Below are 13,127 nucleotides of genomic sequence, written 5' to 3'. Positions count from 1 at the left end.
CCAGGAGTGGGAAGGTGAACGGAAAGGCTCTGGAGCTGCACGAACCGCCCTTGCTGTCTCTGCCTGGCCGATTCCCCTCTTTCCACTGGGATTCTCTGCCTCTACCCTGTTACGGGGCTGAGTCACTGGCTTACTGGGGCTCTCTCAGTGCCGTCCCTGGGGGTGCGTCACCTGGGTGGGTTGATTCACTGTTGTCATTCGGCCTGTCTGGGTTGGCGCCCCTTGGGTTGTGCCGTGGCGGAGATCTTTGTGGGCTATACTCGGCCTTGTCTCAGGATGGTAAGTTGGTGGTTGAAGATATCCCTCTAGTGGTGTGGGGGCTGTGCTTTGGCAAAGTGGGTGGGGTTATATCCTTCCTGTTTGGCCCTGTCCGGGGTGTCCTCGGATGGGGCCACAGTGTCTCCTGACCCCTCCTGTCTCAGCCTCCAGTATTTATGCTGCATTAGTTTATGTGTCTCCGGGGGGCTAGGGTCAGTTTGTTATATCTGGAGTACTTCTCCTGTCCTATTCGGTGTCCTGTGTGAATCTAAGTGTCCAGCTGTTCTCTAATTCCTCCTTCTCTCTTTCTTTCTCTCTCTCGGAGGACCTGAGCCCTAGGACCATGCCCCAGGACTACCTGACATGATGACTCCTTGCTGTCCCCAGTCCACCTGGCCATGCTGCTGCTCCAGTTTCAACTGGCCTGGGCCCTAGGACCATGTCCCAGGACTACCTGACATGATGACTCCTTGCTGTCCCCAGTCCACCTGGCCATGCTGCTGCTCCAGTTTCAACTGTTCTGCCTTACTATTATTCAACCATGCTGGTCATTTATGAACATTTGAACATCTTGGCCACGTTCTGTTATAATCTCCACCCGGCACAGCCAGAAGAGGACTGGCCACCCCACATATGCTCTCTCTAATTCTCTCTTTCTTTCTCTCTCTCGGAGGACCTGAGCCCTAGGACCGTGCCCCAGGACTACCTGACATGATGACTCCTTGCTGTCCCCAGTCCACCTGACTGTGCTGCTGCTCCAGTTTCAACTGTTCTGCCTTATTATTATTCGACCATGCTGGTCATTTATGAACATTTGAACATCTTGGTCATGTTCTGTTATAATCTCTACCCGGCACAGCCAGAAGAGGACTGGCCACCCCACATAGCCTGGTTCCTCTCTAGGTTTCTTCCTAGGTTTTGGCCTTTCTAGGGAGTTTTTCCTAGCCACCGTGCTTTTACACCTGCATTGTTTGCTGTTTGGGGTTTTAGGCTGGGTTTCTGTACAGCACTTTGAGATATCAGCTGATGTACGAAGGGCTATATAAATACATTTGATTTGAATTTGATTTGATTGTTCTCCACCTGGACTAGGTCATTGGCCTCCAGCTGCACTAGGTCATTGGTCTCTTGCTGCACTAGGTCATTGGTCTCCAGCTGCACTAGGTCATTGGTATCTTACTGCACTAGGTCATTGGTCTCCAGCTGCACTAGGTCGTTGGTCTCCAGCTGCACTAGGTCATTGGTCTCCAGCTGCACTAGGTCATTGGTCTCCAGCTGGACTAGCTCATTGGCTTCCAGCTGCAGTAGGTCATTGGCCTCCAGCTCTACTAGGTTGTTGGTCTCCAGCTGCACTGGGTCATTGGTCTCCAGCTGCACTAGGTCATTGGCCTAGAGCTGCACTAGGTCATGGGTCTCTTACTGCACTAGGTCATTGGTCTCTTACTGCACTAGGTCATTGGTCTCCAGCTGCACTAGGTCGTTGGTCTCCAGCAGCACTAGGTCATTGGTCTCCTGCTGCACTAGGTCATTGGTCTCCAGCTGCACTAGGTCATTGGTCTCCAGCTGCACTAGGTCATTGGTCTCCAGCTGCACTAGGTCATTGGACTCCAGCTACACTAGGTCATTGGTCTACAGCTGCACTAGGTCATTGGTCTCCAGCTGCACTAGGTCATTGGTCTCCAGCTGCACTAGGTCATTGGTCTCCAGCTGCACTAGGTCATTGGTCTCCAGCTGTACTAGGTCATTGGCCTCCAGCTGCGCTAGTTCATTGGTCTCCAGCTGCACTAGGTCATTGGTCTCCAGCTGCACTAGGTCATTGGTCTCCTGCTGCACTAGGTCATTGGTCTCCAGCTGCACTAGGTCATTGGTCTCCAGCTGCACTAGGTCATTGGCCTCCAGCTGCACTAGGTCATTGGTCTCTTACTGCACTAGGTTAAGGAGACTCCTGCTCCAGTCGTGGAGCCAGAGCCAGCTGCTGCCATGGGGCATGTTCTGCTTACCGTTGCGGAGTCGTCCTCTTCTCCCAGTGGGGCAGAAGCTCGGGTGCCCGAGGTTCAACTGTCTGCTACCCTGGAACCTTCAGCCACAGACACTCCAACTCAGGGAACCCAGGACAACTCTTGGCCCAGAGCCCTCACTGAATTGGTTGCTCGCTCCTTGGATGGAGCCACAGCCAGCAGCTACTGCAGAGGTCCAGCTGCACAGACCCCACCTGCTAGCTCCGAGATAGTTCCAGCTGCACAAGGGTCCTGCTACCTCCAGACCTAGCCTCAGGGGACCTGCCAGACATCACCCCGGGAGACCCACCAGAAGTCACCCCTGATGTCTCCCCTGATGTAGTTGTCCAATTATTTTCCTTCTGCCGGGAGGGCTAGAGTTCCCCTCCTTCCAGGTAAGGTCATTGAGTTCCCTTCCTTCCTTGTAGTGTGAGAGTTCCCTTCCTTCCCAGTTCCCTGCCTTCCCAGTAGGCCAAGTATGTTTTGACCCTTAAGTCAGGTCTAGTGTATCCTGCCTTGCTGTACAGTCTGCAGGTCTGCAGTCTCCTGCCCTTAGTTGGTCTAGGCAATTGCCTATCCCACCAGGTTTAGAGCCTCCTGTCTTACTAGGAGCCAAGTTTGTTGTACTCGCAATCTGCAGACATAGTCATCCCACAGCTACTTATCCCACCATGCTTAGACCTGCTAAGCCACAAATGACCTGTGCTAGGTTCTCAGTCCTCAGCCTTCGTCAGCCCTCAGTCCCTAGCACTAGGTCATTGGTCTCTTACTGCACTAGGTCATTGGTCTCCAGCTGCACTAGGTCATTGGTCTCCAGCTGCACTAGGTCATTGGCCTCCAGCTGCACTAGGTCATTGGTCTCTTACTGCAATAGGTCATTGTTCTCTTACTGCACTAGGTCATTGGGCTCCAGCTGCACTAGGTCGTTGGTCTCCAGCTGCACTAGGTCATTGGTCTCCAGCTGCACTAGGTCATTGGTCTCCTGCTGCACTAGGTCATTGGTCTCCAGCTGCACTAGGTCATTGGTCTCCAGCTGCACTAGGTCATTGGTCTCCAGCTGCACTAGGTCATTGGTCTCTTACTGCACTAGGTCATTGGTCTCCTGCTGCACTAGGTCATTGGTCTCCAGCTGCACTAGGTCATTGGTATCTTACTGCACTAGGTCATTGGTCTCCAGCTGCACTAGGTCGTTGGTCTCCAGCTGCACTAGGTCATTGGTCTCCTGCTGCACTAGGTCATTGGTCTCCAGCTGCACTAGGTCATTGGTCTCCAGCTGCACTAGGTCATTGGTCTCCAGCTGCACTAGGTCATTGGTCTCCAGCTGGACTAGCTCATTGGCTTCCAGCTGCAGTAGGTCATTGGCCTCCAGCTGTACTAGGTTGTTGGTCTCCAGCTGCACTGGGTCATTGGTCTCCAGCTGCACTAGGTCATTGGCCTCCAGCTGCACTAGGTCATTGGCCTCCAGCTGCACTAGGTCATTGGCCTCCAGCTGCACTAGGTCATTGGTCTCTTACTGCACTAGGTCATTGGTCTCTTACTGCACTAGGTCATTGGTCTCCTGCTGCACTAGGTCATTGGTCTCCAGCTGCACTAGGTCATTGGTCTCCAGCTGCACTAGGTCATTGGTCTCCAGCTGCACTAGGTCATTGTTCTCCAGCTGCACTAGGTCATTGGTCTCCAGCTGCACTAGGTCATTAGTCTCCAGCTGCACTAGGTCATTGGTCTCCAGCTGCACTAGGTCATTGGTCTCTTACTGCACTAGGTCATTGGTCTCTTACTGCACTAGGTCATTGGTCTCCAGCTGCACTAGGTCGTTGGTCTCCAGCTGCACTAGGTCGTTGGTCTCCAGCTGCACTAGGTCATTGGTCTCCAGCTGCACTAGGTCATTGGCCTCCAGCTGCACTAGGTCATTGGCCTCCAGCTGCACTAGGTCATTGGCCTCCAGCTGCACTAGGTCATTGGTCTCTTACTGCACTAGGTCATTGGTCTCTTACTGCACTAGGTCATTGGTCTCCAGCTGCACTAGGTCGTTGGTCTCCAGCAGCACTAGGTCATTGGTCTCCTGCTGCACTAGGTCATTGGTCTCCAGCTGCACTAGGTCATTGGTCTCCAGCTGCACTAGGTCATTGGTCTCCAGCTGCACTAGGTCATTGTTCTCCAGCTGCACTAGGTCATTGGTCTCCAGCTGCACTAGGTCATTAGTCTCCAGCTGCACTAGGTCATTGGTCTCCAGCTGCACTAGGTCATTGGTCTCTTACTGCACTAGGTCATTGGTCTCTTACTGCACTAGGTCATTGGTCTCCAGCTGCACTAGGTCGTTGGTCTCCTGCTGCACTAGGTCATTGGTCTCCAGCTGCACTAGGTCATTGGTCTCCAGCTGCACTAGGTCATTGGTCTCCAGCTGCACTAGGTCATTGGTCTCCTGCTGCACTAGGTCATTGGTCTCCAGCTGCACTAGGTCATTGGTCTCCAGCTGCACTAGGTCATTGGTCTCCAGCTGCACTAGGTCATTGGTCTCCAGCTGCACTAGGTCATTGGTCTCCAGCTGCACTAGGTCATTGGTCTCCAGCTGCACTAGGTCATTGGTCTCCAGCTGCACTAGGTCGTTGGTCTCCAGCTGCATTAGGTCATTGTTCTCCAGCTGGACTAGGTCATTGGCCTCCAGCTGCACTAGGTCATTGGTCTCCTGCTGCACTAGGTCATTGGTCTCCAGCTGCACTAGGTCATTGGTCTCCAGCTGCACTAGGTCATTGGTCTCCAGCTGCACTAGGTCATTGGTCTCCAGCTGCACTAGGTCGTTGGTCTCCAGCTGCATTAGGTCATTGTTCTCCAGCTGGACTAGGTCATTGGTCTCCAGCTGCACTAGGTCATTGGTCTCCAGCTGGTCTAGGTCATTGGTCTCCAGCTGGTCTAAGTCATTGGTCTCCTGCTGGTCTAGGTCATTGGTCTCCAGCTGGTCTAGGTCATTGGTCTCCAACTGGTCTAGGTCATTGGTCTCCAGCTGGTCTAGGTCATTGGTCTCCAGCTGGTCTAAGTCATTGGTCTCCAGCTGGTCTAGGTCATTGGTCTCCAGCTGGTCTAGGTCATTGGTCTCCAGCTGCACTGTGTTCTCTGTTTGTCTGTTGCCAGTTTGTCTTGTTTGTCAAATCAACCAGCATTTTTGTGTCTCAGCTCCTGCTTTTACAAGTCTCTTTTTGTCGTCCTACTGGTTTTGAACCTTGCCTGTCCTGACTCTGAGCCCGCATGCCTGACCACTCTGCATTACCCTGACCCTGAGCCTGCCTGCCGTCCAGTACCTTTGCCCCACCTCTGCGTACCCTGACCCTGACTGTCATCAGGTACCGTTGCCCCACCTCTGGTTTACTGACCCCTGCCAGCCTTGACCTGTATATTGTCTGCCCCTGTTGGATTATTAATCCATTGTTAATTCGACATCGTCTGCATCTGGGTCTTACCTTCATACCTGATACACTTGACCCCTTCCGACATACAAACTACCTCGAGTAACATGTATATCGACTCAGTACCGGTACCCCTGCACACAGCCTCGTTATTGTTATTTTATAGTGTTACTTTTTATTGTGTTTTTTACTTTAGTTTATTTAGTAAATATTTTTCTTAACTCTATTTCTTGAACTGCATTGTTGGTTAAGGGCTTGAAAGTAAGCATTTCACGGTATGGTGCATGTGACAAATACAATTTGATTTGATTTGAGTTATCCTCTTTCCCTGTAAACTATCATTTGAGTGACCAAAACATGACATACTATATTTTCTCCATTAAAATACTCAGTTGAGAAAATGTAAATTTTTATCTCATCTCTAACTATCAGTAAGGTTGAAGGACAGGCTAGGTGGCAACATCCAATCCTGTCATACATTACATCATGCTTTCATTAATTATTTGTTTTATCCAACCGTTTTTTTTTCATTTCTGTGCATAGTGGTTGTGTGTGTGCGTGCGTGTGTGTGCAGAGAGACTAGTGTCTGTTAGTCATTCAGGGATAAATAGAGAGGCAGTGCTCAGAGTTTGTCAGAAGGCGGACCTGACAGGGTCACACACAGGGCCAAGCAGGAGCAGCAGGACCTCAGCAATTTGATCATTTTCTACAAATGGAGGAACATGAAGATGTTCAATACTGTTTTCAAGACAGAAACTCTTCTTGCAGAAAGGCTTTGCTATCGACATCTATCTACATAACACTGTACATCTTCTTCTCATTGATTTCAGCAGTTACAGTATTTTTGAACGTACTGGTGATCATCTCCATCTCTCACTTCAAGCAGCTCCACACTCCAACCAACCTGCTCATCCTCTCTCTGGCTGTGTCAGATGTCCTGGTGGGAGCTGATTGTGATACCAGTAACGACAGTAGCAACAATGGAATCATGCTGGGGTTTTGGGAAATATTTCTGTGTGTTTCAATTCTACATTGCTTTTTTATGTGCTTCTTTATCTTTGGGCAATTTGGTCTTGATATCTATTGACCGCTATGTTGCTGTGTGTGATCCCTTATTGTACCACTCTAAAATAACAACAACAAGAATGATGTGTTGTATATCCATCACCTGGTGGAGTTGTATCATATACGATGCTGTTATTATAAAAAACGTTGCAAATGTACAGGTACCCAGTAGGTGTTTGAAAGAATGTTTTATTGTTGAAGGGTCAGTCTGGGGTAATATAATTGACCTTGTAATTACAATGGTTGTCCCGTGCTCTGTTATTATAACACTTTACATGAAAATCTTTGTGGTGGCCAGATCACAGGCCAGAAAGGTATTTTCTAAAGAGGCTGCCAGTGTGTCTGGTGTTAAAACTGTACAGGCAAATAAGTCTGAGAGAAAAGCAGCAAAAACTCTGTCTATTGTTGTTTTCAACTATTTCATTTGTTGGATTCCATCTCTATTTCTTTTCTTCTTTTTTAATTTTTTAATTGACAACTTGACAACATTCATCATCAGCTTTCTGCCACTTGTTAACTCCTTAATTAATCCAATCATTTATGCTTTATTTTATCCTTGGTTCAAAGTGACAGCTAAACATATTTTAACTCTGAAGTTAAGGCGTTCATAGTTCCTATGTTTTTATTCCATAGTTTGAGAAACAGCGTTGATAAAGTTATGTTATACAATTTGTTGTAATTGCTTCTTTCATGTAACAATACCCTAAATTTTGTTCTACAATTGTTATAATTATTTATTTCATGTAACAATAAACTGACATTACTTATCTCAGTGTTGTCACAGATACATGTGGTGTTGATACAGAAGAATTTGCCTGGATTGGAGTGGAATGACTTGGAGAAGGCATAAAAAGGCTTAAGCTTGTTTATAAAATACATTGTAGTCATTTTGGGCAGTATATTTCAAATACCAAAGCCTGTGGTTGTATTCTAATAGTACATTTTGAGGACGTCATGAGTCATTCTATATCTTGTTTAACATCACCCTCTAGTGGCTCAATAGGGACACAACGCCTTCAACAAGTGTAGTGAAGTTGAAATGAACAATACTGCATGATATCAGATAACGTCCGAGACTCTCAATGGTGTATTGTGTAAGTAGTTGAGGGTAAAATGCAAGAATATGCAATTATGTGTAACACTTTATAATTTTCAGTAATAACAAATTTGTAAGGCATTTACATTTTGGTCACTATTTATTATTAAGCCCACATTTGTGAAATGTTAATCACCTAGGTATTCTGACATTTATAAATAACTGCTATATACATTAATGATTCAACACAACAGCGCAGGAAACCGCAGTAGACACTTCAACCTCAACATACTGGTTATGAACACTACCACTACAATCACTACCACTACTCTCAATACATCACTGCTGCCAGGTCACATAAGAGAAGCTCTCTCAGATGCTGTTTACTCTGAATTAATATAGAGATTGGGTTTCACGTTAAATAATTTATAATGGATTAGTAAATAGTTTATATATTTATCATTACTTTAGCAAGCCAGTTATTCACACATTTATAAACAACTTTTATAGTATGTAATAGTGATTTATAAGATTACTCTTAAGATGTTTAATATATGTCCTTATAAACCATCTACTAATCATTAGTAAAGTAGTATTCCAGTCCCTAATCTAAAGGGAGGACTATTCACACTTTCTTATTACTTTATAAATGTTTTGAACAGGGACCAGTGTAATTTTTCACATAAAGATGGACATGCCATTGGTTGACATTCCAGCAGTACCTGATGCTCCTTAAAGTTTCAAAATGACCTAGAACATATCAATGGACACAACACAGAGGATGTTAAAGGAAATATATTGAACATTTTATTCCAAAACAGTCACTCTGTTGTAGTAGTGTGCTGAAGGAAGTAACGTGTTTGTCTGAAAATGCTAACATCTGTGTTTGTTGGCAGTGACTAAAAAAAACAAAGTGTGGATTGCAGTCACTCATTAGGGCAGTTCATAGACTGCTTACAGGGTAATGGAACCAATACCTAAATACATCATTTAACTGAACATTATGTTTAAATGGTTACCACCTCTAATACACTACAAGTGAAGGTGTCCAAATACTTATGACGTCTTCAAATGGGAGACTAGATACATCAGTTGTTTTCATATCTAAACGGTGAAACAGATATGCATGAAAAAAAAATGAAATGTGACATTGTATAATGTCGCCTTATATGAAACATTTGATCTCAAATCCCTTTTTTTGTTTTACTGCAGAGTGAAACAAAGACATTGATTTCTTTCAGTTTGTGCAATGGCCAGAAGATGGCAGTATAAATCTGTGACAGGAATAACTTGATTTCCACTAAGTGTACAACACATTTCTATGACAGACGGACAAGGCGAATCCAGGTAAAAGCTATGATTCCTTATTGATATCACTTGTTATGTGGCTGTGGCTGTGTGTTTACGTGTGATCAGGGGTGTATTCATTCCGCCGATTCTGTTGAAAAACGTTTCTTAAATGGAAGCAAACGGAACAAAACCGGGATAAACATAGTTGAATTTGTCCGATAGAAACTCTTGTTTGCAACTGTTAGACTAATGAATACATCCTATATCAGCTTGATGCAGGGAGTAGTGTGCAAGGCGGTATTGAATTTCACTGTCTGTCCATGTGTCAAATTGGTCTCAATGTCATGTGTGCACCTGCGTTGTAAACTTTCATTGATGGTAGGGAACATAGGGAACATTTGAGTATCATGTAGTAGCCTAAACCTGTCCATGTTACATTGAACTGGGTGAATGGAGTATGAATGACAGTCATTCAATATGCTGTAATAGAAATAAGGCCATGCCCATGACATTTTTTTGTCATCCCTCATCTTAAACTGCACTGACCGCCACTGGTCCAGTTTGTATCATAGTGGTTGTACGTTCGCCAATAAAATGGAGGGTTTACTTACTCGTCGACGTAGTCACGTCAGGGGTCCAGCTCGTTTTCCTCTTTTGCGCGGTTTCTTCCTCTTTCAAGTCACAGGGGTTAAGGCCTGGTCCAGAGTGAGCAGTATGTCCACTCTGCCGACTCGTTGAAGTAGAAATCGTCCAAATCGAGGTTAGTGATCCTGTTCTGATGCCCAGAAGCTATTTTCGTGTCATAGGAAAGGAAAATATTATGTGAAAGAAAAGTTAACATCAGTGTAAAAAAACACAATATAGCTGAATTGGTGGATGTGTAGATTGCATCTCACATTCCAGTGTTGTAATTTGTAAACAAGGCTACATGCGATTTCTCTTAATGTGACTCCATGCAGCCAATGGCAATGTCCGCTTTATGTATGATACTCGGAACCACTTGTGGATTTGACAGCTCTAATGCAGTTCCACCTCCAAAACCGTCAAAACAGCAGCAATGTTTTGTGGATATGGGCCCAATTTTCTAACATAGGTCTACAGTATTGCAACATGATTGTCTCACCTGGGCTTTAAAACCAAAAGGTTACGTGTCTTGATTGTCGACCAATGACCAGTCATCAGCATCAGCGCACAAAGGCAGCATGTCTGATCCAGATTAGTATCCACAAAGCATCTCAAAAAAGGTCCTAGGAATCCTGTTAGGCATATTTGTTAACAACTTGACGCATGAAGTCAAATTCCCAATCTGGCCCTCAAACCATCATGGTCACCTAATAATCCCCAGTTTACAATTGGCTCATTCATCCCCCTCCTTTCCCCTGTAACTATTCCCCAGGTCGTTGCTGTAAATGAGAACGTGTTCTCAGTCAATTTACCTGGTAAAATAACGGATAAATATATATAAATTTTTTAAAATCACGTTGGGCATGCCTATAAATTGGGCAATTGAAGGCATCTAGGGTTTATGTTCACTTTGATTGTGTTCTAAGAAAATTATAGATCTTTCAAACGTTGATTGCAACGTTGTATGCAACATTATCTCCAGGCGACTTGATACCTACTGTGCTCTAAGCGATTTAGAGTTCAATGGGGGTAACGAGTGTATTGACATAACGGTAATATTGTGAAAATTCCGCTTTTAAAAACCATCAAAATATGTTAAAAAAATGTTATGCATGCATATTAGGCAATAATTACGAGTAGGCAAAGCGATTGTGTTAAGCGAAAATTATATCAAACGTTTAACCATTGTAACATTTAATGTACAGTCGTATGCACCTGTCTGAAGCCTGCTATGGAGTTCAAAGCTAGTGATGCCTCATCGCGACAATGTCAATGAGTTTCATCATTTATCTTTCCTTTGCGGTACCTCAAAGTGTCATGATTACCATCTGAGATCAACTTTTATGAGTTGATTTGAATCATTGTCTGAGCAGTGTCTTAACATCCTAAAACCTACTCTGAGCTGGGAGTTTTGGTTGTTGTCTTAAAACAGTTTTTTAATCCGAGGAGATTTTCTGAGATGATTTGTGGATAAAGCCGTTGTACTCCAGAGAAGTGACATGATACCCATAGTTGATTTTGGCTGCTAACATGATTGATTTTCATCAAAAAATGAATGTTGTAAAACTGAGTTTATTTTTGTATCCTGCATTTTGAAAATGCATAGCTGTTTATGGCTGTAGGCTTAATGACATTTTCTCAGCAATTGTCTGCGCGTGTGCTCGCATGCATGTGCGTGCACGGGGGTCTCGAGGTTTGAACCACTCAATTTTGGGACCCACTGCTCTTAACTATCCACCATATTCTAACTACACATCCTGGGGCAGGTAGCCTAGTGGTTAGAGCATAGGACTAGTAACCGGAAGGTTGCAAATTCATAATCCCCGAGCTGACAAGGTACAAATCTGTCGTTCTGCCCCTGAACAGGCAGTTGACCCACAGTTCCTAGGCCGTCATTGAAAATAAGAATTTGTTCTTAACTGACCTACCTAGTTAGATAAAATTCTAAAATATCCATGCAAGACAGACAAATATTATGAGTAAAAACAAAATGAATATTAGGCTATTATGAAGTGATTATGTAAGAGCATAGAAGATAAATCACAATCAGTAAAAAAACATTTTTTTTAGCTAGCTAACTAGCATATTTACATTAGTCGTCTCCTCAATGATCAACTGATAGCCGATCCTCATTTCCCATGTCAAGCATGTCTTTAGGGGGCACTGTAACTAGCTTGCTTACAATTTGTGAAGAGAAATAGAGGTAAAAAAAAAAAGGTTTGCTCCAGATGCAGGTACTATGTTCTAGTATTCATTTTATTTTGATCACCTGCCCCCTGAAAGGTTTGTGGAACGCCCGTTAGCCGCATAGAAAGAACTGCCTCCTTCCTCTATACAAGACATACAGTGCAGTGCTCTAGTTTCCCTGCCTGCCTGCATTCCTAGTTTCTTATTCAGGAGATCTCTGCTCTGCTCTGGGCTTTGACTGAGTCCGGTGCCTCCGCGCTGCCTACTCCTGCGTGTAGATGGGGCTGGGGACAGGGATAAAAGATACAAACGTCTGGTGGTATCTAGGGGTGGAGGGATGGAGCTGGGCTTGTTTCATGCCTTTGCTGTTTGGCATCCGCCCACCTTCTCCCTGGATCCACTGGCAAGAAGAGAAGTCTCCTATGCCTTGTGTTCTGTGGGACTGAGATGTGGAAATCACACTCCGCCTTGGCAGCATCAGAACAGAACCACTCTGGAGGCTTAGAGACAGCATGAAAAATAGTGGTGTGAGAGAGCGAGAAAGAGAGAGAGACCGAGAGAGAGACAGTGCAGGAGAGAGAGTTGGTGCTGCTGTGGACCAGGCATGTAATAATTGATACCTTTAGCAGTTTGATGAAGTATCTTACCTTGTCTCCTGCTATCCCTGGCATCAGACAGGCAGTCCAGTGAGAGGCTCTGTAGTCCAGTCTATTGAAAGATTGTAATGAGTTTTTCCCCTCTGTTAATCCAACCCTTCACTAAACCTACGGGGCAGAGGTCCCTTAGTGTTGACATATTCACAAGAGTGTTGGAACAGTCGAAGAGTGACTCAGATGTAGCGATCTGACATGCATTTGAATATCAAATCAATATCAAATCAAATTTTATAAGTCACATGCGCCGAATACAACCTTACAGTGAAATGCTTACTTACAAGCCCTTACTTACCAACAATGGAGTTCAATTGACTATGCATAGATAATAACAGAGGGTAGCAGAGGCCTAAATGTGTGTGTGTGTGGGGGGCAATGCTAATAGTCTGGGTAGCCATTTGATTAGATGTTCAGGAGTCTTATGGCTTGGGGGTAGAAGCTGTTTAGAAGCCTCTTGGACCTAGACGTGGTGCTCCGGTAGACACACCTACTAATTCAAGTTTTTAAAAAATTTGTACTATTTTTTACATTGTAGAATAATAGTGAAGACGTCAAAACCATGAAATAACACATATGGAATCATGTGGTAACCAAAATAGTGTTAAACAAATCAAAA

The 13,127-nt window shown here is 44.9% G+C and overlaps 1 pseudogene; it reads left to right on the top strand.

Moving 5' to 3' along the window:
• Positions 1-6,309: 6,309 nt before the first annotated feature.
• Positions 6,310-7,482, top strand: LOC115131344 (trace amine-associated receptor 13c-like; annotated as a pseudogene).
• Positions 7,483-13,127: the final 5,645 nt, after the last annotated feature.

This window comes from Oncorhynchus nerka, linkage group LG1 (genome assembly GCF_034236695.1).
Source record: "Oncorhynchus nerka isolate Pitt River linkage group LG1, Oner_Uvic_2.0, whole genome shotgun sequence".
Lineage (NCBI taxonomy): Eukaryota > Metazoa > Chordata > Actinopteri > Salmoniformes > Salmonidae > Oncorhynchus > Oncorhynchus nerka.
Note: the sequence above shows the minus strand (reverse complement) of the source record. Positions and strands in the feature narration are given on the sequence as shown.